Source organism: Sylvia atricapilla, chromosome 22 (genome assembly GCF_009819655.1).
Source record: "Sylvia atricapilla isolate bSylAtr1 chromosome 22, bSylAtr1.pri, whole genome shotgun sequence".
In the NCBI taxonomy this organism is placed as follows: Eukaryota; Metazoa; Chordata; class Aves; order Passeriformes; family Sylviidae; genus Sylvia; species Sylvia atricapilla.
The window spans coordinates 311425-336124 of NC_089161.1; the positions used below are offsets into that span (position 1 = coordinate 311425).

Sequence of the window (24700 nt, forward strand, 5' to 3'; positions counted from 1 at the left end):
TCCCACTGCTGTCCCATCTTGTGTCCTGTCCCACCTGTGAGCACCCAAAACACCCACTACTGTCCCCTCCTGTGTCCTGCTGTCCCCTGTGAACACCCAGACCAGCTCCCACTGCTGTCCCCTCCTGTGAGCACCCAAAACAGCTCCCACTACTGTCCCCTCCCGTGCCCTGCTGTCCCCTCCTGTGTCCTGTCCCACCTGTGAGCACCTGGACCAGCTCCCACTGCTGTCCCCTCCCATGCCCCGCTGTCCCCAGCCCCAGGGACAGCCCAGGAGGGTTCCCTGTGCAGGGCAGCAGCAGCACAGCACACTGAGCACAGGCTGCTCCAACCTCACCTCTGACAGCCTCTGTGGTGCCAAACTCACTGAGAGACAACGGGGCTTCACCAGGCCCTCCCAAATACTGGTAATAAATGAAATGGGTAAAAGCCCAAAGCAGCAGAGGGCAGTGACTGCTCTGCACCCACCACACACCATCCTCCTGATGTACACACCACGGCTGAAATCCAACTGCCAAGCCAAAGGGGTTTAGTTAAGCCAATAAAGATGAGCTTAAAAACGGCTTTTAAAAAATTACCTGGGCAGGGTCAGCTCCTGAACTAGGTACTGAGAGTGAGACTGCTGCAAGGAGGAGACCCAAACCCAGAGGGGAAGGGGATGAGTGAGGTGGGTCTCCTCACAAGAGGAGATGTGCTTGGATTGCACATTCCCCAGGAACTGCAGGAGAACTCCCTGGCTGCCACGGGACAAGAAGGAGAAAATCTGGACCAAATGGATCAAATCCCATCTGTATTGACAGCCCAGAGCTGTGAGAACTGCTGTTACTTTCCTCAGGTTTACATTTTGTAAGCAATTTCGAATCGTGTTGAAGTTTCCAGAGCAAGATTCGCTCTGATGCAAATTTGAATATTTCACTTGTTCATATGATGGCTCCTAAAGCTGATTTGGTGAAAAAACAGGATGTGAAAGAGCTACCAGCAAAGTATTTCTTACTAGTTTTACAATCACAAGGCATTTTGTAATTAAATTGCTAATGCTGCAGAACCTAGTTGTGGTCAAATCTACACCTAATTACATTCATCAATTAGCCTGTAATTGCATTTTGCTATTTTTAATTCCTAAGACTTTGCTGGGTATATTTGACAAACTGATATTCCCTGGTTTTGGTTCCTGGGATGGGGTGGATAAAAATGCCAGACTACAAAAGAGGCTGATTGGTTTGAAATATCCTCATGTTCTCAAACTCAGGTTTGCCTGGAACTCAGAAAAGAGTGCACACAAGCTGAAGAGGGATTCAAACACTACCCTGCCACATTCTGGTTTCTAAGGACTGCTGAATGCAGAAGTGAGCTCCTGAAACTGGGTTTTTCTGCCTCTGAAAAGCTTGTACCCAAGTGATTACTGTAATTTTCGGGGGAGAAAATCCACCAAAAATAAGGGAAATCCTGTTCTGAAGATTTATTTGCACTGTGAGCTCATCTAGTGGAAAGAGTGACATTTCAGTACCTTCTTCTCCAAAACACCAGTGGAAGGAACACAGAGTGAGGAATAATTTGCTTCAGGGTTTTGCCTGAAGGTTCAAGACACAATTCTAAAAAACAAAGTATGAGCTGAATAGGAAACATTTTTAGTTGGAAAGCTGGAACCCAAAAGCCAGGCACTGATCATCAACCTCCTCTCTGTAGCACATAATTAAACAGACAACTTTTATTTCCAGCATCAAGACACAGCTGAGTCCATGAAACAAGGAGCTCAAACTTTGCCAGATTTCCCCACAATGACATAACGAAAGCAGAGGGCTTGTTTCTAAAAATAAAGATGCAGATTATCCCACTAGGAGCGATCTGCTATTTCCCCACAAGAGTCATCAGCACTGTGCTATAAACCATAACCCATGTCACATTCAGCACACTTAAATTCAAAAAAACAAAAAACCAAAAGGTAATGGTAGTGAATGAGCAGAATCTGGCACTGACTCAGGAGCAGATGCAATCAATCCCTGCCCTTTGCCTGAGTCATTCCCAAGGATGAGCACTCCTCCAGCTCCACCACACAAGCTGTCCTGGTGGGTGCCAGAGGATCTTACTGCAAACAATATCTTCTTCAGGAGCAGGAATATCTCCTTCTCAGCCAGTGCACCTCTGCTCTACCCCTGGAATGCTCCAGGAATTATTCCCTATCAGAGAGCCCTGAGCTTCTCAGGGAACAAAGTTTACAGGGATAGTTATACAAACTTCCTTCTCGGAAGAGTCACGATTCCTGCTGAGATAGTGAATGACTCTGGCCACACTTCACCCACAGAAATTCTGCTTTCCGTGATGAGCCAGCAGCAATTGTAACCGAGAAAAACTAATCCCACTTTAAGAACTACTTTTAATGAATTTCAGCTCCATGTGCCAATTCTGGTTAAGAACTCAATAACTTTGGTGATGCAGCTGATTAGGATCCAACCAAGTTGGATTTTGCTGCCATTTACATTTCTCAGAATGCTCTAATGAGATCAAGTGTGATCCGATACCGGCAAATACAAGATTTTGATTTTTTTTTCATCTTTTTTTTTTCCACCAGACACCACAAAAGAAATCTGAGTTATTACCCGAGGTAACAAACAAGTCAGTACGCCTTCAGCTGTGGTTAGAACCGAAACTGTCAGGCCTCACTTAGCACGTAGAGCTCTGCCTTTGCATATTTCTGTGTTTGTCTCACAGCTTATTAAGTTTTGCAAACAAAAGCAGTTGCGCTCTCGCCAACAGATTATCGCGTTTTATTATCACGGATCGCTCTCAAACATCGATGTACCTACAGAAATGAGAGACTTGAACTGCGAGCCTCTCTGGGCAATTGCAGGGGGTTTTTCTTTGTATCAGCAGCAGGCACACAGGAGTGGTTGGAATTGCAGGATGGTGTTTTCATCTGCCGTGACAGCTGAGGCTGTGTAGATACCAAACACAGTAAATGCAGCAAGCGTTCCTTTTAATAAACCGCCACGGGAAAAAAAATAAAAAAATAAAATATATAAAAAAAAAAAAAAGCAGCTTCAAGCTGAGGACATATTGATGGGTACAAAATCCTGCAGGCATTATGCAGCTCACAGAGGCTCGTGGATCAGTATTATTGCAGCAAGCAGAAGCCGTCAAAGCCAATTACCCCGGGGAGAGGGGCCGGGCTGTCACAGCCAATTACTGCCCACGCTTTATTTATGGCAGGATACACCTGATCAGCCGACAATAAAGCCATTTGATCCAGGCTGATGACAAAAACTGAACGCAGAAATGGCAACAGCTGGCGGGGAGAGTGCAGCGGCGTGCTTCAGGACGTTTCTCCACCCGGGGTTTGGGGACACGGAGGTGACACCCTGCTCCAGGTGTGCCCCTGTCCCCAAACCTGTCCCCAGACCAAACCCTGCCATGCCCACAACTCCTTTTACACACAGGGACACGCCAGTCCACCCACCACAATGGGTTTAAGGAATTCAATTTGATACAGAACGAGGCAGGGGAAGAGGGGGGAGCAGAAAACGCTGACACAAGTTGGAGATAAGCCCCCAGAACATCTTTTCTGAGCAACTCCAGCCTTTATTTCAGTCGCCCAACTCAACTGACAGGAGAAAAAGGTTATCTGCAGGGAAAATATAGAATTTTTAATGTTCTCCAAAGGCTTGAGAACCTGCCTTGTGCTTATCTGTCTTCATCTTACAATATACTACCTGCATTTGGAGGTTAAGCAGATTTAAGTGGACTCAACATCAGATCCCAAAGAAAATATTGATTTTTTTCCCCACAGATATATAAACTGTGTCTAGTTTTATTCACAGCAATTTCCATTACTTTCAGGAAAAAGGGCATTGTGCAGAAGTGCTCAGAATGAACAGGTCAGCCCTGATCAGGTGAATATTCAGTGGGGAAATCCCTCTTTAGGCAGCCCTGACCTCCCAGGAGAAGCTGGGAGTTGGCACTTACAGATCGTTTTCTCCAATTATTTTCCTGACCCCATTCCCAAAGCCACCCCAGAGAGATGGGCAGAGGTGGTGATTCCACCCAGCACTGCTCTGGAAATGTCACTGCCACGTCACCTGTGACACAGCCAACAAAAGCCCAGGTGGCCTGGACAAGTTTCTTTTCTCAAGTCTGGCATTTCAAGTACCAGATCTAAGCTGAATGGTACTCCCAGTATTTTGTAAACTTGAAAAAAAAAATCTATGGAGAAATGGCAAAAAGAAAGCCTGAAGATCCAGGAACTAACAACCCCAAGACTGAAGAAACCATTTTACAAGGTGCCAAGACATGAGAGAATTGGGTATGGCCTTCCCTGGGAGCAGCCTGCAAAGTGTGCCAATAATGGGCATTTCAGCCCTGAAATCCAATATGAAAGGAATGGCTGCTGGGTGCCAAGCTGAGCACTGGATACTGGGATTCTCCCCTCCCTTTCCCATATCATATATGCAATATTCTTCAAAGGGTCGTTTTGTTCACAAGGCAGACACTGTGCAAGTACAGCTGCAGAATAAGGCTGCATTTTAACACAAAAATACACTCCCCGTGTAGAGTTTTGTGTGCACTTTGATACATTTTTTAAAATAATCTGTCCTGTAGGTATTCAAAGGAGCTACACGGGTATCTGCCAATAAATTTCATCTTTATTCTTTTCTCTCCAAATGCACGCCTTTGAATTTAATCTAACTGTGCCACCATCACCCAGTGTATTTATGTGTGTGATGCTGCAAACATATTTAATCAAGGCAATGTTACCCACCGGAGTGCCTGAGCTCCCCAGGTCCCTTAGAGAAAGCATTTGGTTTCGATTTTAATACCTGACAGGGACACCCCACCCCTCAGAAAAAATAAAAATCAGGAATCTAGCAGATCTAACAGAATATTTCACAATGGAGTTGCACAGTGTATGCACTCAATCGCTCCATTTCCCAGAAGATTCATTACAGTTACATTAGAAAGTCAAATCAGGCAATTCTGCAGTCTGGTGAAAGCTAGCATATGAAAGCAGGTTAATACAAAAGAATTTCATTTTAAATAGAGGACATTTAGGACTTTTAAAAGCAACATTATGATAAAAATTTCAGGGTGTTTATTCTGGCTTCAGAGCACGCTTTTCAAGTCTTGTCTCAATGATGTAGCTGATTTTCTAAGGAGAGAGGGAGGGGATCTTGGATCTCTGAGGTTTGCCATCCTAATTACCCTCTGCTCCCACACGTGGCTCGTGCTCAGGACAGATCCTTCTCCTCTCAGCAGCCAGGGAGCAACTCTGAGCACCAAAAATGAGTGTATCCCTCCCTGCCCACCTCCAGAGGCTGAGAACTCACTACCAAAGCCCAGGGGGCTGCACCCCAGGCAGAGGTGGCATCAGCTACAAGATCCCAGGCACGTGAAGTTCCCTGCTTACCTCACAACAGAGGTATTATATCTAATTATTACCATTTAGGACCTTGCCTCCACCTCAGCGAGTCAAATGCAAACAGTGAATGTAATTACTCACTAAACTAATAATGTAAGACCTGATTGACAGGATGGAAGAAAAAAAGAAAAAAAAAAAAATCGGTTCAAAGCAGTTTTAACTCGAGCGTAAGCTCGGCTGAATGAAGATAAACCAATTTTAGAGCAATTCTTGACTCCAAGCGAGACACCTCCAAAGACACAAGTCACACACAGAGTCCCCAGGAACATGAAACCCCCCAGAACACAGAGTGCTTGTCACAGCCCAGCTCTGGCAGCATTAATGATGAACTTCATGCACCCCTGCCTATGTTTAATTTAATACAAAACCCGATGCAGTCAAAACATCTGGTGCATTATTGATGGTTACCGTGATAAATGAGATTTGACATTTTGCAGGAACTCATTAGATATTCTACTTACACCTCACGTTTCAAGTGATTGCTGCTGATTTTACATCTCTTTGGAAAAACACACTTTGTGTGGACATTGAACTGCTATTTCTGAGCCCACTGTTTTAAAGGATCGACTCGCACAGCTCATTATCAATGCTGAGAATTACCCTCTGCTCACCCAAAGGCTCCTGAAAGCCAGGAGAATTTTTGTGTTGTCCCATGTGAAGGGCAGAGCTCCCACAGGATGGTGCCTGCAGTGACCCCTGTGCAGCCCCAGCAGGCTCCCTGCAGCATTTTCTGTGTCTGCAGCAGATAATGCAGGAGGAAATGCACTGCAGGCCAAGCAAGAACTGCCTCCCTTTCATTTCTCACATCTTGACTCGAGAGCTGCACAAAAAGTTATTAAAATTAATGCAAACTATCATAACTCTGTCTTTTTATTACTGGTAATATTCCTTCTAAAATATTAGTCTCCTTGGCTGAACCAGCATGTCTTTTTGAAAATTGTCTTTGAAGATCAGAAACTCCTCAGCATAAAAAGTGAAACATGCAATCATGTTAATTTGACAAGGTAAAAGGGGGAGAAAAAAAAAATCACTTCAGCTTAGTATTTCTGAAACTCAGGCTATTCTTTCATTTAAAAGGACAAAAAAAAAAAAGGCATTTTTCTTTCCTGGTCCCCACTCCAGTAACAGAAGTGAGGATGTAACAAAGGCTTTCGGCCCTCCAAGCGTTTTAAAAACAAAACAAGTGAGTTTCAAACTCGGCAAGTATCCAAAATAAGCATCTCCTATGGTACATGAAATTCCTAAGTTTGACTGAATTGCTGAAGCTCAAACGACCCTGGCAGTGCCCCGAGTGCTCCAGGGCAGCGAGTGCTCATCTCTCCTTGTTTGCATAATCAGCACCACAGCTATGTACATTCATTTTTATATATATATATATACACACACATGTAAGGGAGAGGCAAGAGCTTCAGCACATGTGTTGTATAAACAAGAAATTCCAGCTGGAATTTCTTCCTTCCGAGGTTAAAGTGAGCTGCGTGCCCGGCCAAAACACCACCTCATCCAGTTATTTCATCAAAAACAAACACAGAGCAGCCCCACGGTGCCAGGTTTTGAATCAAAACCCCCAAGAACAGCCCAAGAACTTCAGGAGCTGGCAGGAGCATCAGGGTCTGCCAAGATCCAAGTGCATGTGAGTGTTGAATTCTGGAATCATTGGTTGCTGTGCTCTGCACAGGAGCAGCTCTGAGGAGCCCATCCCTCAGTGCTCCCCCAGTGTCCCTGTGAGCAATCCGTGTTTCCAGTCCTGTTCCCCACGTTCGTGGACACCTCTGCAGTGGGCTTGGATTGCAGAACGGCACGTTCTGAGCTGAGCAGCACCCCGAGGATCACACACTCCTCACAGCCATCCTGGGGGAGAAGCTGATCCAGGGATGCTGGCAAATAATCCTGTTCCTGCGAGTTCTAATTGCAGAGGTATTCCCTGGGGATGCAGGGCTCAGCATCCCTCCGGACAGACAGACAAAAATATCCTGACACAAACCCACTCACAGTGCTGTAAACACCCCGAGCACTCCGGGGCAGCTCTGGCTGCTGCCTCCACCACCAGCCCCGACAAAACCCCAGCTCCAGGAGTGCACAGTCACCTCCTTGTCATAATTGCTCACTCCGTTTTTAAAAGCCTGTTCCTCTCCCTTACACTTACAGAATGATTTCAAAAGCATGAACCCATTAGACATTTGCCTCAGTCTGCCCTCAACAATAGCCTGGAGAGATAAAACTCTCATTTGTTTCCACAGAGGCCTATTGATTGTGCTGTCACAGAATATGACTGTTCTCTCCTCACGCTGCTTTTCAGAACATTCTGTGAGCTGCACTTTTCTTGCCTCGCTGTCTCGCACAGCAGCCCTGGAGCAGTGCTTTCTCCCAGCACCAGCCCTCTCCAGCCCAGCAGAGCTTGCAGCAGGCAGGGCACAGAAAAATGCACTTCCCACAGCCCAGCAGGCAGCAGGGTTAATGCAGAACCCAAACTCTGTGCACTGCTCCCCCTGGGCCAGCAGGGACATCCAGGTGGAGAAGAACCACCTGCCCTGCAGGAATCACCCACTGAATCACACCAGAGCTCGTGGTTCTTTACAAAAACAAGGTCAGAGGGCTCGTTTCTGGCAGGGCTGGAAATGGGAGAGTGGCCAGGCTGATCCTGGGCTGCCACTGCAAAGCTGCCACTTTTTATTAGGACCAGGGAATATCGACTGCCTGCCTTCCGTCCCTGGAATGTCAATGATGTGATCCTGCAAGGGAAGTCGGGCACAAGTTCCATTTCCAGGGCTGAAAAAAAGCAAGGCAATGCGATGCAAAGGAACTGAAAAAAGGATTAATTTAGCTTGTTGATATTTGGGTCAGTACGGACCAGTCCTGCAACATCTGACTGCATTTCCACCACTATAAGGACTGAACAAAGACAGAAGAGTTCAGCACACCAAGTATTCTACAGCAGGACCTAGAAACAGTTTCAGGGATGCTGATCCAACTCCAGTTCTAATGCTGCAGCCACCTTTAGCTCACAAAATGATTCTATTAACTATGGGGAAAACTCAGCTAGTGTGTCTCTCTGTGTCAGAAATACAACTGGCTCATGGATGTTGAGATGTTTGGGGATGGACTAAGCTGAGTCAAGGGATCTGCTCAGCCTCAGAGGCCACCAGTGTCACAGAGAGAACTGTCCCTGACCTGTAACCCTGCCAGGCAGCTCCTTGTCCCACTGAACTCAGTGTTCCCACTCCTAGCAGAATATTCCAACAGCCTCAGAAATAAATCTCCTCTTAACCTCCCCACTCTCCTAATCCCCGGCAGTGCAGGAACTTTTCCCCAGCATCCTGAACAGTTTCAGGGGATATAACTCACAGTTCAAACAAGCATCAGATTGCTGCATGGTTTTCATACCAGCCTGTGTAATCCCTGGGTTCCTCACATCTGTCTTGCATTTGTGATATAATCACACATTTCTTTTCCAGTTTATACTTTAATTTCATGTACTGTTTGCTTGATCTGGGGTCTGATCTTGCTGCAGCCAAGGAAAATCATGCTCCTCTTTACACATATAACCGTGGGGCTCACAAAGCCCTGCAGCTCTGCTCATCAGCACATCCATGTATTTATAGAAGAGAATTGCTCATACATCCTTCCTCCTCAACTACAAACATACACTCTTAATCCTTCAGAAAAATCTAGTGGGAAAAACTACAGAAACTTGACCAGCTCTTCTACAAACACTTAAAAACAACTGCAAAAGCTTTAAGTGTACTGGGAGGTGAGGGGGGCAGAAAGAGGTATCAATATTTAATCCACTGCTAAAAGTGTAGCATCAAAGCTGCATCAGGGTGGCATAACATTGCAGCTGGTTCCATTTTCGTGTTCTTACATTAAGAAACCAGCTTTTCCTTTTGCATTATGTATTAAATAGTACATATTTTAGAATCTCAGAAAATCATCTCTAAGCCTTGCTAAGCCCTTATAATTGAAAAAACGGCATTTAGCATTTTACCAGCTAGACATGCATGAAATACTAAATTCAAGGACAGAGCTAATGTTAATTTCTCAATAGTCTCCTGTGATCTACAGACCTTCTCAAACTCACCACATCTGCGAGACAGAGCCATCAATGGAGCTCACATCCTAACTTAAAGCACACTTGCATTCTTCGTGTTGGAGCAAGGGAAGTTCAGGCTTTCCATCCGCACAGATTCCTTTCCTGGGAAAATTGCCCCCATGTGGTGACTGGCCTGTACACTGGATATTACCCTGAATATTCTGCCTGAGAAACTGAGCACTGAGAAACCAGAGATAACGTTTCAAAACACAGGGATGCACCTCTCACAAGCCTGGCTGTGGAAATCTGGGTCTGCAGGTTGCTGCAGACAGGAGCTGTGTTTTCCCAGTGCCAAGGAGCAGCCTGGCAATGCCCAGAGCTGCCCAGTTTTTAGTTTTGAGCAGTCCCTAACACCAGGCAGTGCCAGCAAAGAGCAGCCTCACCCTGGGCACAGGCAGAGCTGCACCAACAGCAATTGGACATATTGTTAACAGAATACAGTTTTGGCAGCCGAAGAGCAATTAACATCAGAATCCTTAATCATCTCGAGCATCCCACACTGGAGAGCTGGGGACCAGCCTGTGGCACAGCCCAGCCTGCTCCTGTGCCCACCACACACCCAAACAACTCCAGGGCAACTTCTTGCTGAAAAGGAGAAAGGAAAAAAAAAGGTTTTTATTTTTTTACACCACATCCAGAGCAGGGCAGTGCGACACAGCACTGGAGACCCCACCAACTGGGTTTCCTCTCCCCATTAACACACCGCACACAGAAAATCCCCCCACAGATCATCTTCCAAAGCAATAACTCAGCTTCCCACGGCAGAGCGTCACCGTGTGAGTGTGCCCCGTGGGCTGGAGCTGCCGGGGTGTAAACCAGCCCGGTGCAGGCCCAAGGTGCCCTGTAATGCATTATTAAGGGCAGCAGCTGTTCCCCCACTGTAGCTGCATTGTTGCTGCGGCACAAGGCCCCGTTCAGCCGGCCCCAGCGAGGCCAGGAGCTCCCTGCTCCGGCCACAAAGAGCCATTCAGGCACGGCACAACTCGCTAATGGGGTTTGATAACAGCACAGACACCCGCTGTATTCTTCATCACTGCCCGGACCTATTTCACAGTTCATTCTAAACAGATTCGGATGCATAAAATCATCCTGAGCGCTGCGTTTAAAGGCATTATCTCCCTAAGCACAGGATCCCTCCAACACCTCTCCTCTATTGATTAAATGACCAGCACAGCAAGGATTTACAAGTCCACGATAATAGAAACCATCTCCTCCAGCATCTGCTCATCACTTCTTTGTGCTCCTTTATCCCCTCCACGCTTTAAGTGGTTTTCCATTTTTTAATAAAATACATTTCTGGTCACACCGTTAAGAGTATCACCAGAAGGTAGGAGAGCCGAAAACACTGCAAACAATATTCTTCCACTCCGTATTTCTAAACAACCCAACATCACGTTCCAACAATAATAATAAAAAAGACAATCACTCTGAAATACGGCCTGGTTTTGTCAGCTAGTGTAGATTTTAAAAGTCAGATGCTTGCATTTTACTTGTCTGCCATTACTGGCAAATTAAAGCTATGAACAAATGCTGCGTAGGCAACAAATAATTCTACTAACACGCCAACAATCACTTTAATCTCTTCCACTTAACAACTCATGAACCTTTTATGAACATAATCTTCTAGAAGGTAGCTGGTAATACAAGATAATCCCAGTACAAGTTTAATTAAAAATACAAACTACATATAGCTCCATGCTTACCAACTCTTTCAGGCTGAAGGAGCAGGAGTGGCTATTATTAATAGCTCTGTTAATCTGGCCAACTGAAGTGCACAGGAACAGGCTAGAGAAGCGTTCAACAGACCATTTCCCACTGAAAAAAAGAGCCCTCACAAATTCTGACTTGCCTTAGCACAGCATTTCAACCCCTCCCCGTTTCACACAGCTGAACTAAAGCTTGCTCACAGAGTTACGGATCCTACTTTTATATAGAAAATCCAGTGCAAGATTATTTCTTGTTACAGGCTACAATGGAATTAATCAGAAACTAAAAATAAAAAAAGCCTTTTTCCTTTAGGAAACATAGAATTTGAGTCACTTGGCTGTCAGATGGAAGTCAACATAGATCTCATTTGACTGCCAAGAACCTTATTTGACTGGACATAAAAGACATTTGCTATTTTTAAACATACCTCATGTAATCATTTAACCAGAGCCCTGTAATTCAGACCGAGGAGCTCTTTCCACATTCAAAAGCTGATCAGAGCACGGGTCTTTACAGCTCTGTTTAAGAGCTGGCTTCTTGCCAATAAATACAGTCTGCACTCCCAAGCTCCCCTAATAATCATGTGCACAGCTCTTTCCCCTTCTCCTAAACGCAGTCAGAAATATTTTCAGCTGCCTGAGAGCCTCCAGAAAGCTTTTTCTGCCACAGGCAGTGTCTCACACGGCTGGCAGGAGAGAAGCAGCCCAGCACTGGCCACTGATGGTCACTGTGGTCACTCTGTGTCCAGCTCCTCACTGCCCTGGGCATAAAGAAACCCAACATTTCACTCTGCAGTCCCAAAGTGTCACACACACACAGAGCTGTGTCTCTAACCCGGATCACTTTCTTACCTCAAGGACTTGGAGCTTTACAGCTACTCAGAGTCACAGAAGGATTTCTGCTCAACACAGATGAGCAAACACATCTCTGGTGAACCCTCCTGACACCCAGAGACTCAAGTGATGTGTAGGTGAGCTGTCACATTCTCTTCCAGAAGCACATTCCCCTCACCCCTAAGTTTTCCACTTTTTTTTTTGTTCCATTTTCCCTTCGGATGAGACTGTGCCATGGTGAAAGGCGCCCTAAGGGCTCTTTTTCACACCCAGAAAATAGCAAGAAATCCCATGCTGGAGGAAAAAAAAAGTGCACAAGCAAGCAAAATTAAACCCTGTGATCTCACACGGATTCCTTTAAACGTGTTTCAGCTCTGACACTTCACGGAGAACTAAAGGCAGAGCAAATATTTTTTTGCCTCCTACAAGAGAGAATCAAATCTTAGACACAGCTGAATGAGTTACCACTACAGAGAAATGTGGGTTTCCTCAAGCTCGGGATCATCAAAAAAGCCAGACTGCACAAAGGCTTTGTCCTTTCAGCAACACACTCCACTAATGGGAGCAGACAAATGCAATTCCCGTGGATTTGCAGCTCCTGCAGGGATCTGGGAGGGTGCTCTGGCTCCCTGCAAGGACTCTCACATGGGCAAGGCAAGCCCTTCAGATGCTGCACGGGAACAGCATTTAGCAGCTCCCTCCCCTTCACTGATTCCATGCCTTTCACTGCCCCAGGGCTACCCCAAATATCAGACTCCCAGTGCACCCTTCATCTCCCAGCAGTTTCTCACTGATGTCAAAGCTCCCAAGTCAGGCAGTGTGCAGCCCCCAGAGCACTCAAGGTTTGTTTTGATACCAATGGCTTAAAAAAACTCCCCAAAAACCCACACAAAAATCAAAAAAATTCCCAAAAAAGCAACAACAACACCAAAAAAAAACCCTAAAAATTGCCCTGTGCCACAGAGCCAACAGTGGCAGCCCCTGCTGACAGGCAATTTCTCCACAATCCAAACTGAGAGCTGCTGAAGCCACCGGGGCAGGCACACGAGGCACATGCCACGCTCCTCCTGACAAACATTTCACATCTGCAGCCTTCTGAAGCATCAGACATTCCTCCACAGCTGCACGAGTCACAGCCTGCGATGGATGGCTGGCCCCTCAAGTCCCATTTCTGCGAGCAGGAACTGATGACCTGAGAGCTGAGAACATCAAGGAACTAAGCAGGCAGCAATCTCCCAGGGATGTTTAAGTGATGCTGCCCCAAATAGGTTCTGCCCACACAAAAATCCGTTCCTTTTGCAATTTTTTGAGTGTTTTTTGAGGCGTGAGCGCTGAAAACAAGGGCTTTGCTGCTGCCAAGAGGTACTTCTAAGGTACCTTTTAAGCCTGGCGTCTTTCTGTATCAACATAATGTGGAAAATGAACGCAAGGGACCTGAAAAAAAAAAAACAACCAACCAAAAAAACAAACAAACAAAAAAAACACCAAAAAAAAAAAAAACCAAAAACAAAAAAAAACCCCACTAAAATCCAACTAGAGGAAAAAAAAAAAGTCATTCAAGAAATGAGGCAAACTCATGCACATGCCTAAGTACACACGCCACAGAAGGAAACCCTCCTGCCCCAGCCACGCTCCCTGATAATTGTTTGTTTAAGTTTTATTTTAGAGTTTAAGGAACATTTTGGTTTTCTTGTGACACCAGCTCACTACAGCCACCACCTCTTCTCTAATCACAGCCCAGACAGAAAGGCCACAGCAGCTCACAAACACCTCCAGGCCCACAGAGAATAGACCTGGTTGGACTTCAAACAGAAACTTTAGATCACAGAGGGATCAGTGTTTCCTGCACTGCAAGTATTAATCTCCTCTGCCTAATTTTCCTCCCCGGAGCCCGCCCTTCCTCTCCCCAGGGAAGAGAGAACACACATTTGATTCTTCATACACCCACTGGACACAGACTGATTGAAAGAACCTCATTTAAATGAGGTGCAAATTATGTTCCTACTGAACTGGATTCTACAGGACAGGTTTTTATTAAAACCAAACATGTACACAGGAAATATCCCCTGGCTCTGCTCAGCCTCCAGCCGGGTGACTCCAGCTCTGTCCCTCCTGGAAGGCCCCTTCAGGGCTCAGAACTCCACCCGTGCCACCTGAAGGTGAAATCCCAGCCCCACGCACCTGCAGGAGGTAGAGAGGAGGTTCCTCAGGGAATATTTCCAGCATTGGTTGGGAAGTTCTCCCTGCAGGAGCCCATCAGGAGCAGGACCCAGCACCAGGGATGCTCAGAGCTGCCCTGCCTCATCCTTCTGCTCCACTGAAAGCACAAACACCTAAACCAAGGGAGAGATTATTCCTGCAAAGCTTATTGTAAAGGCAAACTTGATCCAGGACAAGAATACAAGAGTTACAGCATAAAAGAGTTCTGAAAACCACAGAAAACAGTAAACCGGAAATTTGTTCTGAAACTTTTAAGGGGAAAAAAAATTAATATAAGCTCAAATTTGGCATGTAACAGAAGAGGCATTTAAAAAAACAATAAGAATAATTTCCATTCAACACCAAGGAATTAGATATTCTCCACAGCTGTTGGTATGGCAAGATCCTGAACTCCTTTGCTATGGACCAGTAATACCAAACAGATACATCGGGACACAAAATAACAAATGCAAAGATACAACGGACAGTTGTGCCAGAATTAGGATTTTAAGCAAAAGGAGAGCAAATGTCTTAAAGGTACAGTGAGAAAGTGGTGACAGGGAACAGAGCTCAGTGATGTTCTGATGCAAATACACCATTATATATATATAAATATATGTTTTTAATGCATTAACTACCTGTCTCATGATCACTGCGGAAAGCAAACGTCGTGTTTAACTAAGTTAAACACATTTTTAGATTAGCAGAGTAAACAGACACGGCAAATTGGCACTTTCTTATTGCCCAACAGCTATAAAACTCCCTGATAACAGGTACCCTCACACCTCTTTTGTAAGCAGAAGGACACAACTGCAATGAGTTACTTGGCTCAAGGTCATGCAATGAGTTTTGGGAGTTTTTTAAGTGTCTGGAGCACGATCCAAATACTGTGATACCAACATCTAAATTCTGGTCAGGAATTAACAACCTGGAATCGCCCCAGCCTCTCACTGTCTGCTTGTACCTTGATGCTTTATCACCTCCAGAAGTTACAGATATTACCTCATTATAATATCTGATCCAACACGGGTTCCCAGAGAACATCCTGCCCAAGGAACTCGGCAGGGATCTCTTCTCCAGAAGAACCCGAGATGTTCCTCCCAGCCAGGAGAAGTGTCACTTCTGGGGACTCTCAAGACTTGACTAAACACACACAAAAGTAATTACATTCCCCGTCTTGCCGGAGCCGTACTTTGGGACAAAAGCTGTGGAAGGAGTTATGTGATGACTAATTAGCGCAGGGAAGAGCGCGTTAATTGAGGCAGGGCTGCGGAGAGCAGTGATGGACCCGCAGAACCTCCCCTGCTCACGCTCCAAAGAGAAGCAGTCACACAATAAAAGCCAACAATGAGGGACCCAGGCCATTCTGCACGAAGACAAGCAGGAAATAAGAATCAAATGGCTTTTTGCAGCCAGAAGAATGAGCAGAAATGCTGTTTACAGGCTGGTTAACAAAGCCAGCCCTGGAAGGTGAGCTGTGACAAGGACTGAGACTCGGGGGAAAAAGAAACATCCTCAAACACTCACATTAATCACCAAAAAAGCAGAACAGGGGAAATCTCAAAGTCTGCATTGGGGAAATGGACAGAATGACGGAAAAAACCCCAGCAGAGGCACAAAATAAACGTGTCACAAGTCACATACGTTTCTAGTGACCCGCTAAAGGACGTGTGGGATACAGGAACACGTCACTGACAAACCCAGAACCTCCCTATGAATTAGTACAATTAAAAACAACCTCCAGAGCACCAGACTGTGCACCACGGCTTTCCCACCTACGGCTCCAAGAGCTCAGAACTCTGATGAAGCATTCAAACAGCAGCCAGGACTGTTCCAGCAGAGCAGAAGAGAAGCTGCATTCTGCCCCAGTTTTCTTCCAGGAGCAAGATTTCCCTGATCAAGCACAGCCAGGAGGGGCAAATCGAGGGGTGAGCCAGGAATTCCCTGGGGAGTTCCCAGCTGGGCACTGGACTCACAGGAATCTCCAAGTGGACAGGTAAATAGGTTTGTTGGATCACCGAGGAAAGGTTCTCATCTGAAGGGCTCATGTTGGAAGGCAAGTAACATAATTCAGTGGTTTAAGGAGCAGTCAGAGCCAGGTCTATTAAGTTTCATGAAAATGAATGACCTTAGAGACATAAATTAGATTTCCTGCATCTCACTCCCAGTTTGTAGAAATGAGGATTAAGTGTTTAAATCTCCTGCACCGACCTCATTAGAAGATCTTTAAGAGAGACACTGCATTCCTTCTTACCCAGGCACCACAGGACACACAGCCACTGGTAAATGGTGCTTCCTTCACCTAAAGCAGGAAGCCAGTGCCCTGATGAACCTGTGTCCTTCCTTCAATCAAAGCCCATCTGAAGGTCCCAATTGTCTGACACCATCGTTTTTTACTGGGTATTTCCCAGGGAAATACAACCCTTAAAGCACTAGAGTTTCATGATCTACAACACTTTCTTCTTTCATATTCACGACACTTTTGGTGTAAACATATTCCAGTCCCTTGTGGGTGCTGGCATCAGCAGACTACTGCCATACATGCACTTGTTTAAGAAGATTCATAATCCTTAAACACATATATTTAATAGATTTGATATTTAGCACAAAGCTGCTGATCCCCTAGCACCCTATAATGCATAGTTAATTACCAACTGAATTTGCCATTTTCTTTAAACCAGGGAATAAACTGGTTGCCAAAAGAGTGAGCTTTGACAGAGGCCATCGTGTTTTGGTTGAACTCTCTATTTCACCACACCAAACCAGTCCAGTCTGGATCATTCTGCTTCACATTGCAATGCAAACACATAATGGCTGTAGGTGCTCAGGTCTGACATACGGTGCAGTCCTACCAGCTCCCTCCAGAGCACTCTGAGCTCAGCAGCAAGAGAGAAAAGGCCTCTCTGGCTGAGGTTTTGTTGGATTTTTAAGGATAATTAGCTGAAATGAGATCATGTGTCAGTTTGTGCAATACACAAGTGGTTAAGGAACAGGCAGTGCTAAAATCTGAGCGCAGGGCTGAGATCCCAGGAGCCAGAGTCACCCTGAGTGAAGTGTCCAGAGCCATCTCCTAAAGCACAGACACTAAAGGGCTGCTGGATGTCACCTGTCCTTCAGGGAAGGAAAACTGGCACCTTCCATGTGCTGCCATGGCACTGAACACCTGCTGGGTGTCCAACACTGACATTTGTGGGGAAAAACGGTATAAACACACACACAGAGATTCACACCAAACCACAGAAAAGCTGGGTTTCCTAAAAGCTTTAACAGTGCCTTCTCACCGGTAAGAAATTCCGCTCCTTAGTGGTTTTATACATTTTTAGTACAGGACAGCAATGTTTCCCCCTTCGTATTTTACCAACAGTTGTAGGAGATGCCTGTTCCCAGACCAGCTGACACTGCCAGTGCTTCCAAAGAGCTCCAGAAAAACAGGAGAATCTGCAGGAAGATGGGCCCAGTGCCCGAGAACTTGTCTGCTTCCACCCCAAACCAGTTGGCCACATGAAAAGGACCAACATAAAGGAGACACTGCTCATCACCCGACAGAAATATTTATTAGCACTGGATGACACAACTTCCTTTCTCTTTCTTTATCCCCTTTCCTCAGAGAAAACAAACTTCCCTAATTCACCTCGCTTCCCCCGTCCCCCCTCCCCAATTCCCTCATTCTCTTATTTCATGCCAGTAACTTGGAGTGCATAATGAATTTCCAGCCAGCCTGCCACGACAGTCATCTCAGCAATAACCAACATTCCTGAAAGTTTTGTGCAAGCCAGCAGATGGATAGGAAAAAACTCTCTAATTAATTACATCCCCAGTAAGGCATGGCCAGACAGAAAGCAGCATTTGGGGTTTTGCTTGGCAGCCAGGAGCCCGTAGGCACAGCCATGTTATTGCCCACTCAGCTGTTAGGAAGGACACTGGAAAAACAAAAAAAAAAAGAGGATTTCACTGGCAACAGGAATGGAGGGAGCAAACTTCAGGACTTACAAGCTCCTGTCTCCTCAGCAGAAACACTAAAACAGAACTTTCATTCGTTCTGCTGATCAGGAAAATAAATTTACTCTCCAGCCCCCACTGCCTGTATAGAAAAGATCACGGAGCAGCCATCAGCATAAAAGAGAAATCCTGTTAGATATTTGAAACAGGCCAAAATTGACTCTCAGTACCAGGGATTAATAATACCACGGTAACTTTCTTTTATTACAGACAAGTAGATTAAATACATAGATTAACCAAGACCTCAAAATTAACGAGCACTCATTTTTTCCACTTATCCTGAATCTTATAACGTGAACTGGCCTCTCATTTGTGTTCTGTAGGAAGAACAAAAGACAACCTACATAGTCAGAGAATAGCCCATTTTTCAGTAACTCAATCATCAAAACTCACTTTTTAATCTATCAAATTTCTGCGATACCTAAGGCGATTTGGAGAATTGCACTTCTAACACAATTAAGACGCCAAATGCAAGTAGAACCCGAAATTTCTGTCTCGAATCCAGAGAAACCCCAGCAGAGAAACGGTGCATTCCAAACACACGTTTCTGAGAATCCCAGGGAAAAAAGAAAACAACAACAGAAAGAGGTGATCGTTCCCCCCGCTGGGCACAGAGGGAAAAGCGATGTTTGTATCCTCACTTTTCTCTAGGTCAGTGTACAATCCTGGGCGCTCAGTGAGCTAACAAACATTTGCATTAAAAAACCGAAGCCGAAGCACACAACACCTATTGAGGCAGGCACAGCCGGGCTGATATTTCGATCTGTTGGTGCTTTTCAGTCCCTTCCAGGCAGCCCTTGCCCCTGTGGGCTGCGAAGGCACAAGGAGCCAGGGCAGCATTCATATCTTGTTTGCTCCTTTGTTCCCCCATCAGCCTCTCTGAAAGGAGCAGTTGGGCACAGCCACCAACATGAGCAAAGCCTGTGGAAAACGCTGCTGGCAGAGCCAGAGCCAGAGCACAAAGCTGCCTTGTGGATCCTGCTCCCCAACACCTCTCTCCCTCCAAGGAGGGCAGGGATTTTGTCCCCGGCAGCTTTGCTGGGAAAGCCATTCCCAAAGTGCAGCTGATCACGGTCACCTCCCTGTGCCACCTTCCCCAGTGCCAGCCTCACACAGCTCCCTGCTCCAGCCCTCCAGCTCCTCTGCACCAACCTGCAAACTTCATCCCAGGCAGCTTCAAAAAAAAGCACATTAAATAAACAGGTCTCCAGTCAATAGGGGGTTTGTTCTGTTACGGTTCAAAGATAGGTTTCGCTTAAAAATACACCGTATTTTAAGCCTATTGATTTAAATTTAAGCTCTGAGCTAAAATCAGAGAGTATGCATCCTTTTAAGTCAAGCAGGACGATTTGTTTAGACTCAGGCAACTGAGACAACGGCAAAATATAGCAAAACCAGAGTGAAAAATATCCCAACATTAAAACCAGTCAGTCTAGCCAGGACACCACCTAAAAACCCCCAAACACCAGTTCATTAGAAACGTAAGAGTGGCTTGTTTTGAGTCTGGGATTTTTAACGGGTAACTCCAACCCCAGCCACCCCTTTCTAATTTATGTCCTCGCTCCCTCATCTCATTTCAGGATCACATAATAAGGAATTGTTTTCCAATTGTCATTATTTTCCCAACTGGAAATGCAGCACAATTCGGGCACTGTGTTCACACACCAAGAGCAGTGTAACCTGGCACTGAGGCTCCCAGTGAACTCAGAGCTGCCCTGGGGCAATCCAGAGCCCTGCTGGGAGGACAGGCACCTTCTGCAGGGCCACGACCCCTCCACTAACACACATTTCCTAAATTCTCCGTGCCCCCAGCACACCTGTGTGCCCTCCCTCTCCCGAAAGTGAAATAAGTTCTTTGTGAGAGAAACAACCACCCGGTGTGGCTTCAACAGGAAGATGCATTTTGGAGCTGTGAGAATAAATTTACAGATGAGTGTTATTTTTAAAAGCCGGTTATTAAACCACCACATCAAAATGCTCCTTTTCTCACCTAAGCTGCAAGCAGTTTACAGGATCACAGAGTCTCCCGAGCTGGGATGCACCCACCAGGATCAGAGCCCAGCCCAGACACCCCAAAACCCCAGCCTGAGCATCCCTGGGAGTGGTGTCCAAACACTCCTGGAGCTCTGGCAGCCTCGAGGCTGTGACAATTCCACCCTCTGGGGGAAGAGCCTTTCCCAAAATCCAACTTGACCCTGCCCTGGCACGGTTCCGTCAGTTCACAGCTTCAAAAATCACACACACCACATCTCTTCAAAGCCATGAATGTTGTCACTTACTGGCCTTTTGCTGTGGCTGCCCTGAATCCACACCCACAGCTCCACAGGAAGGACTCTGCATGCAAACAGCCCCCTCCAGGGTAAAACAAACCCCTGGGTGCACAGAAATCACTGCTGGCTAAGCCACCAGGAACGACTGCTGAGGACAGGTCTGTCCCTCCTGCTCCCACTCACCTTTCCTGCCCAGGAAACACTCCCTATTTCACACAGGAATAGCAGGAGCTTTGTCCAGGGGCACAGTTACCCTTCCCAGTCTCGGCACAGAACAAATTCACAGGGCACAGGGATCCCAGAGGCACAGGGAGGCAGCACAAGTGTTTCACTGCACCTCTCTGAACTCCCACCACGGCACTCTGCAGACAATAGCCACACTCTCTGGCCACACCAAAGCTGGGAGAGGGAGAAAAACACCCAAAAAGTGTCCTCAACCCAGAGGCAACCACCGCATTTTATTCAGGTGAGGAAAACGAAGTCATTCACCTCAATTACACACTGAAGTCAGCTACAGAGTCAGAACCAAAACTCGGAGACCTCATGATTAAACTGTGACAGCCACTGTTTCCTGTTTTCCAAAGGATCCAGCACACTGGCAACTTTTGCTCAACAACCACGTTATTTTTGCTCCCTTCTGCACACCTCAGCATCAGCAGCTAGCTGATGTCACCAGCGAGGCAGCTGAGATTCTGCCATACCTCAGCAGCCTAACCACCCCAAATCTCAGCCCCTCGCGGCTCTTTTCCATCCTCAGCCCCACCACAGCCCTGTAGAGAGGAAGGGGCTGCACTCAGCGACCCCGAGGGTCCCCTCCAGCTCCAGACATCCAATTCTACACCTGCTCTGGGCCTTTTCACAGACGCTGCTGGACAAAAAAATAACAAAACAAAAGCCCGAAACAACCAGCAGGAAGGGAAACCGTGTACACACCGAAGCCAAGCCCTGCACTTCCTCTCGCTTTTGTCATCCCGAGGCTTGTCTGTGACGTGTCCTCCCCCTGACAGCAGCTCTCCGGGCACACAGAGCTCGGGGACGGAGCCCAGCGCAGCCCGGGGGGCTGAGGGGCAGCAGGGTTTATTGCGAGGCGTCCGTGCAGGAGGCGTGCGAGGAAAGGAAAGTTGCCGGCGTTCGATGGAGTGCACTTCCCAGCCTCACCTCGAGTGCTCCCGGCTCCGTTCAGCCCGCACACACGCGAGGGCTGCGCGCCCTTCGGCCGCTAATCCGCCGCTTTTTCCTCCTCCCGGGCAGCCAAAGGCCGCGCTGGAGGCAGGGAAGGGGTGAGGAAACGCTAAAGGGCTCTGTGTGTCCCCGCTCGGCGGAAAAAGGCGCCGTGCCACAGAGCGGAGTCCCGGAGGCGGCGAGCAGCAGAACAATGAGCTCCCAGGCCGGGCATTGTGTGCAGCCACCTCCTGCTCGTCCCTCCAGAGCCGGCCCCAAAGAGCCCAAAACCGCCCCCGGGCCACGGCGGCCACGGAAACCCAGCCCCTGAGTCACCCGTGGGGCAAACTCGGCCAGCAAAACCAGGAGGAGATGGCTTTAGCACAACTGCTTTTATTATCAGAGAAACGTTTCCACGCCTCTTAACCACCATGGATTTCTCAATTCTGAGGCAGCTGGGTAGGGAAAAAAAGAAAAAAACGAAGAAAAAAAAAAAAAAAACCCAACCCAAAATCTTTGCCTGGGAATGCCAGAATAATTTAAAAAATGTTGTATATTGCACATTATTAAAAGATTTGACATGTGCCTTTCACAACCAAGAACTACTTCTTTAGACACAGTGTTCATTTTCATCTGCTTAAACCCCACATTTTACAACAGGCACACTACCTGAATTGTCGCTTGAGATGTTTTCTGAGAAAGCATTTTTACTGAATCCTAGCAGGATGAACTAGTGCATGAGGCTCCTCAATTCAGCTGCACTGGTGCACAAGCAAAATAACACCTTTGATTTCAATAATTGGCCAATGTAAGCCAGGAGTAAACAGCCATCAGACAGCAGCCTGCTGACTGCATAAAAACCTTCCGAGCTCCTCATCTCCAAGAACGCTGCTGTTTCGAGGAAAAACTCAGCACAAGAACTCAGCAAACCAAAATAACTGCAAGCAGCCTGTAAAAATAAATCTAAGGGCAGAGACACCTCAACAATGAATCATATTGTTTTCTCCCCAGCAATTTCTTGAGCAGTCAGTTTCAGCAATGAAGCCTCCAATGTTGTCTACCTCCCACTACTTTCCTGATTCTGGGTATCTTCTTTTCACGCTTTAGAAAGAGAAATGGGAACAAAACAAAACAAACGAAAGAGGAAAAGAAAAAAAAAAAAAAAAAAAAAAGAAAAAAGAAAGAGAAAACCCCACCCCTTTCTATGCTACTGAAAATGTTATGATTAAATCAATTTGCATAAAATCTTCATTTCAGGATTCCATACCTACACACATGAAAGCAAGCGTGCCTTTTAAACAAGCCGAGTCGTTCTCCCGGGTGCGTGCATTTAAATCATATATGTCATACACCCCCTTTATTTGGGTGCTTAACAAGTTAAGCCTTTTCCCTGAGCACATTATTCCTACGGAGCATCAGGCAGACACGACAGGCGAGCAGCAAAACAACGAAATAAATAAAAGAAAAGGCGGATAAACCCAACAAATAACCCCCAAACACACACATACACACAAACACACACACAGAACTCCGCCGAGGCGCTCGGTGTCCCCTCGGGAACATCCCCTCGGGAACATCCCCTCGGGAACATCCCCTCGGGAACATCCCCGCGGCCCCGGTGGGGATCGCTCCCTCCTCCCCGCGTTCCCCGGGGGCGGCCGCGGCCTCTCCCCGCCACCGCGGCCCACCCACCTCGGCGGGCTCTACACCATCCGCGGCGGCTCCGGGGCGCTGCCGGGACAAAGCGGCGGCGGCGGTGGCAGTAGCAGCGGCGGCGGCGGCGTTGCGGGGCGGGGGGGAGAAAGCGGCGGGGACCCCGCGCGGTGCCTCAGCAGCGGCAGCTCAGGGGCATCTTCCCGGGGAACAAGGAGGGGACGGAGACTGAGGAGGAGGAGGAGGAGGAGGAGGAGGAGGAGGAGGAGGAGGAGGAGGAGGAGGAGCAGCGGCCGGTCCCGCGCTGCCCCCGCCCGCCCCTGCCCTCACGCACGCACGCACCGCGGGCGCCCAGCAACGCCGCCGGCCGCGCGCCCCGCCAGTATCGCCGCCCGCCATTGGCCGCCGCGCCGCGCCGTGTGACCCGCCAGCCAATGGCAGCGCGGGATGGAGGGGATTTAAACGCGAGGGGAGGCGGGGGGCGGCGCCCGGCACAAAGGCGGCCGTGAGGGAGGGGCGGGTCCGGCCCCGGCAGCGCTTCCCTCGGCCCCCACAGCCCTTTCTTCCCTTCCTTCCTCCATTTCTGCCCCTGGTTCTCCCGGCCGGGTTCGTGCTCGCTGGCCCGAGCGCCACTGGGGGTTGTTTTGAGGTGTCTTTGTCCCTCGCTGCTCGCAGCCCAGCCCATGCCTGCCCCTGCCGTGGAATCACAGCATCGGTGGGGTTAGAAAAGACCTCCGGGATCATCGAGTCCAGCTTATGACCGATCCCCACCTTGTCCCCAGCCCGGAGCACCGAGTGCCACGTCCAGTGGTTCCCTGGTCACCTCCGGGGATGGGGACTCCAAACCTCCCTGGGCAGCCGCTGCCCGTGTCCGGCCACCCTTCGTGTGAGGAAAATCTGAATTTCCAAAGGTCTCACCTGACAACACAGAGCTTCCAGAGGCCGGGCCTGAGCCTTCCCTGGTGCAGCTTCGGGCGGAAATCGATGGAGTCGCTGAATGCTTTGGCTTGGAGGGCCCTTAAAGCCCATCCTGCCCCACACCTGCCGCCGGCCCGGGCCGTTCTCGGGGGTGGGCCAGCCTCGGTGAGGCGATCCCGGTGCCCGGTGAGGCGATCCCGGTGCCCCGGGCCAGTGCCAGGGCAGAGCAGCCTCGGTGAGGCGATCCCGGTGTGGGCGATCCCGGTGCCAGGGCGAAGCAGCCCCAGTGAGGGCCATCCCAGTGCCCGCTGAGGGGATCCCGGTGCCCGCTGAGGGGATCCCGGTGCCCTGGGCTGGAGAAGCCTCGGCGAGGCACTCCCAGTGCTCGGTGAGGGCGATCCCGGTGCCCGAGACTGGAGCAGCCCCGCTGAGGGCCATCCCAGTGCCCGGTGAGGCGATCC

General features: G+C 47.9%; 1 protein-coding gene across 1 annotated transcript in view; it reads right to left on the reverse strand.

Annotated features, from left to right (window-relative positions):
* Positions 1-23445, reverse strand: part of LOC136370879 (arginine-glutamic acid dipeptide repeats protein-like) — a 93591-nt gene extending 70146 nt beyond the window's left edge. Inside the window, exon 1 of the mRNA XM_066334565.1 lies at positions 23361-23445. The gene's annotated coding sequence lies outside the window, so the exon portion shown is untranslated. The remainder of the gene's footprint in view (positions 1-23360) is intronic.
* Between the last annotated feature and the right edge of the window lie 1255 nt (positions 23446-24700).